Source organism: Peromyscus eremicus, chromosome 4 (genome assembly GCF_949786415.1).
Source record: "Peromyscus eremicus chromosome 4, PerEre_H2_v1, whole genome shotgun sequence".
Taxonomy (NCBI): domain Eukaryota; kingdom Metazoa; phylum Chordata; class Mammalia; order Rodentia; family Cricetidae; genus Peromyscus; species Peromyscus eremicus.
In genome coordinates, this window is record NC_081419.1 from 138264042 (window position 1) to 138268779 (window position 4738).

Sequence of the window (4738 nt, forward strand, 5' to 3'; positions counted from 1 at the left end):
CCAGCCCAGAGTAGGATCCTGCTGGAGCCTCCCTGCTACTACCGCCAGGACCTGGGAGGCAGGACGAAATCTTGTTCCCTCTCAGGGGCTCTTGCTGCAGGGAGAGGGAACAAGGTTAAAATCCATGGGAGCCTGAGCAAGCACAGCTTTCTTCATACAAGCTGATATTTATTTTTATTATTCCCTCGTATGATGTGTGAGCCCATGTACAAGGTGAGAGGACCACTCTGTCAGGTCAGCTCTTTCCTTCCACATTTTCCATGGGTTCTGGGAATTGAACTCAGGTCCTCAGGCGTGTGTAACAAGACTTTTACCATCTCACCTGCTGCGTGCACTTGTGTGTGTGTGTGTGTGTAAGGCCAACTTGGTTTACATAGTGAGTTCCAGGATGGCCAGGGGCTATGTAGAGAGACCCTGTCTCATAAAACCAAAAAGAAAAAAGAAAACCTCTATGAAAGGGGCTAACTCGGCAGTTAAAATCACTTGCTGCTCTTCCAGAGGGCCCAGGTTCGAGTCCCGGTACTCCAGTTCCTCTTCTGGTCACCTGCTGGGATTACAGGTGTCACTTTTTATTTTTATAATGTCTCACTGTGTAGCCCTGGCCAGCCTGGAACTCAAAGAGATTTGCTTGGCTTTGCCTCCAAATGCTGGGATTAAAGGTATCACCTTACCAGGATGTAGCAGGTTTTCTCTTTGGGCCACCAACTAGCTCCCAAATCATGACGTGCAGGCTTATTAGTTAAGAATGCTCAGTCTTAGTTTAGGCTTGTCCCACTAGCTCTTATAACCTATTTTAAGCCATTTCTCTTCATCTACGCTTTACTTTGGGGCCTTTCCCCCTACTTTCTCCGTGTCTGGCTGGCTGTCCCTGGGTGTCTCCCTCGTTCTCACCTCTGGAGCCTAGATTCCTCCTCCTACTTATTCTCTCTGCCCACCAGCCCTGCCTATCCCTCCTCTGCCTAGCTATTGTCCAGTCAGGTTTTTATTAGACCAATCCGGTGCCTTAGGCGGGCAAGGTAAAACAGCAACACATTTTTACATGGTTAAACAAATGCAACACACCTTTACATGGTTAAAGTAATATTCCACAACACCGGGCCTTTCATAGTTTTTTTTTTTAAAAATTTATGTATGAGTGCTCTATCTGCATATACCCCTTTATGCCAGAAGAGGGCACCAGATCCTTCTGAGATGGTTGTGATCCACCATATGGTTGCTGGGAATTGAACTCAAGACCTCTGGAAGAGCAGCCACTGCTTTTAACCTCTGAGCTGTCTCTCCAGGCCCAGTTTTTTCTTTTCTTTTTTTTTTTTTTAAACATGCATTTGTGTTTTGCCTGCATGCATGACATGTATGGTCTGTGTAAGGGTATTTGATCCCCTGAAAAAGGAGTTACAGTTGTGAGCTGCCACGTGGATGCCAGCAATTGAATCCTGGTCCCCTGGGAGAGCAGCCAGTGCTCTTAACTGATGAGCCATCTCCCTAGCCCCAGCTCGTTTGTTTTTCAAGACAGGGTTTCTCTGTGTAGACCAGGCTGACCTCGAACTCACAGAGATCCACCTCCCTCTGCCTCCCAGGTGCTGGGATTAAAGGCATGCACCGCCACTGCCTGGCTAGTCCATTTTTAAATTTTTGTGTTTTGCTTCCATGTAGATCTGTGCACCACATGCATGCCGAATGTCCATGGTGGTCAGAGGTAATTAAATCCCCTGGACCTAGAGTTACAGGTAGCTGTGACTGCTGTGTTGCTACTGGGAACCCAACCTGAGTCCTCTGTAAGAACAGCAAGTGACTTTAACTACAGAGAAAGTCCCTTTCATATAGGGCTTTTCGGTTTTTTTTTTTTAATTTTTTTTATTTTTTTGGTTTTGTGAGACAGGGTTTCTCTACACAGCCTCTGGCTATCATGGAACTATGTAAAACAGGTTGATCTAACTCATATCTACCTACCATTGCCTACCCAGTGGTGGGATTAAAGACATGTGCCACAACACCTGGCTTGTAAGGATTTTTAAAGCTGGTTTTAGGGGTTGATCCATCTCACTGGTCTTTGAGACAAGGTCTTATGTAGCCCAGGCTGGTCTTGAAATTGCCCTGGGGCCTAGACTGACTTTGAACTCCTGATCCTCCTACCTCTACTTCCCGAGTGATGGGTTCACAGGCATGATCTTTCTAGGCTTTTGAAACTGTATCAACAAAACTGGCTTTTTGAAATATCTATTTAATTTTGTGTGTGTGTGGACTGCAGAAGCCAGAAGAGGGAATCAGATCCCCGGGAGCTGGAAGCACAGGTATTTGTGAGCAACCAGACCTGGGTGCTGGGAACCAAACTCAGATCCTCTAGAAAAGCAATCATTTCTTCTGCCCCGTCTCAGTGGCTGATAGTGTAATTCAGTGAGTGTTTCTTCCAGGAGCATGAGAGTCCTAGGTTTGATCCCCAGCATCTGGAGGGGAGGGGGATCATAGTTACAGGACATTAAACCAACCACAGGGCCTTAGCATATAGCTCATTTTTGCTAGGTTTTCCCAAGGGAACCACTTCCATGTTTCCTTTGTAGAAACCAGAGCCTGGATTAGAAACGGGGATGCCTAAACCAGTCACTTGGCTTTCCACACCGTATGGCCTGTTCGCGGTCATCAAACACTGTCAGTCAGCGCTGGGTATGGAGGCCGCTAAGGAGTAAGGGTCAGCATCCTTAAACAGTCTAATGGGCTGCTGGTAAATTCCTCCTGAGAAAGATGCATACAATGGTTACCCTTACTCCAATGTCCCAAGAGCACCCCAAGGCAGAGCTCCACCAAAGACCTCTCCCCACCTCAGGGTGGGTGGCACCAATGCATTTATTAGGCATACATATGGAAGAATGGGTAAAGTTACCAAGAAATGATGGCTCCCCATGGCTGCACAGGTTGAACCGCCTTCCTCCTCCTCCTTCGCACCTACATCCTCCAGGCCCTCCGGAAGACTACATGCATGAGGGCAGAGTGGCTGGTGGAATACTCAGGTGAGAGCCCAGGCCCCTCCCCACGACCTGTGTCCATGAGGGAAGGGGTTAACAGACCCAGCTGGTGGAGGCACACTCCTGAAGATGGTGCAGGCTGGTTAAGAACAGTACTGCACAGCAGAGAAAGTAAGCTCAGCACACTCTGAGACCACAGAAGAGGGAACTGGAGGTGGGGAGGGGGGAAGAATTCAGGGAGGCTACCTGGTGCTTAGCCACATGTGGGAGAAATTAGTGACAGCACTCGGGATACACAGGAGGGGGCAGGGGGCAGATAGACACACAGACACAAGGTTGCTATATAGCTCAAGCTGGCCTCAAAATGGCTAAATGTGGGCTGGAGAGATGGCTCAGCCATTAAGAGCACTAGCTGTTCTTACAGAGGTCCTGAATTCAATTCCCAGCACCCACAGGGTGGCTCAGAACCATCTATGAGATCTGGTGCCCTCTTTTGGCATGCAGGCACACATGCAGATAGAACACTAAATACACTATAAATAAATCTTTAAAAAAGGCTAAAAGTGCGGGCAGCACAGCTGTAAAGGGGAGACTGCTACAAAAGCAGAAGAGTGTCTACTTGGCCGCTGGAAATCGAGTGCTGCCAGCCCACTGTCCTCCTCATGTACCTTACACGACTGCTTCCGTACGCACGCTCACTTCTTCAGATGGCATTTCCGTTATCCAGCTTTCTCCTCATGCAGCTTTCCCAGTATCTGGACCCACAGGTAAGGACCACCATGCCTAGCTCTCATGTGCTACTCTGGATTTGCTTAGGCATTTCACTACATAGTGGTCACGATGGGGACCAGGGTGACCTATGACAGAGCCCCCATTTCAGCTTTTCCAGTGCTAGGTATGTTGGGGTTTCAGGTGTGCACTCTTGACTCCATCTGCTTCTCATCTGAGACAGATCTCACTATGTACTCTAGCAGCACTGCAAGCCCAGGTGGACCAGAGCCGGGATTAAAGGAGCCCACCACCTGCTTTTTTAAAATACTGGGACTGAGTCAGGGACTAGGGAAACACCATTACCAAGCTACACACCCCTAACCAATCCCTTTTTAAAACTTTCCTTTTTGAGGCAGAATTTTACTCTTGTAGCCCTGTTAACTTCAAACTAACGGTGACCCTTCTGTCTCCGCCTCCTAAATGCTGGGATTACAGGTGTGAGCCAAAAGGCCCAGCTGCTACCACTTTTGCTTAGATAAGGTCTCATGCAACGCAGACAACTGAACTTGCAATGTTGCCAAAGATGATTCCTGATCCTCCTGCCTCCACCTCCCCAAGTGCTAGCAGAGCACACAACCACTCCTTAAAATGGCATGGTGATGGGTGCCTTAATGCCAGCATTCAGGAGGCTATCCTGGTCTACATAGTGAGACCCTGGCTGAAAGGGAAAAAAAGTTGGCTGGACATGGCAGTACATCCCTTTAATCCCAGCACTTAAGAAGCATTAGCAGGGAGATCTCCGAGTTCCTGGCCAGCAAGGGTTAACAAAGTAAGACTGTTTAACAGGAAAAAAAAAAGAAAGAAAAAAGACATGCGAAGACCCCCCCAACTCTTACTAGCCCTCAAAGCTACAGGCACAAGCGTCATCTGAGAACTGACCAGCTAGGGTATCTGCGGCACCAGTCCAGCAGCAGGTGGCAAACTTGTCCTCCTTTCAAGCTACCTAAACTGGGTGACAGCTTCCTTAGCAGGCCACAAGTGGGTGGAGCTAGTAGCCTAATTCCGGC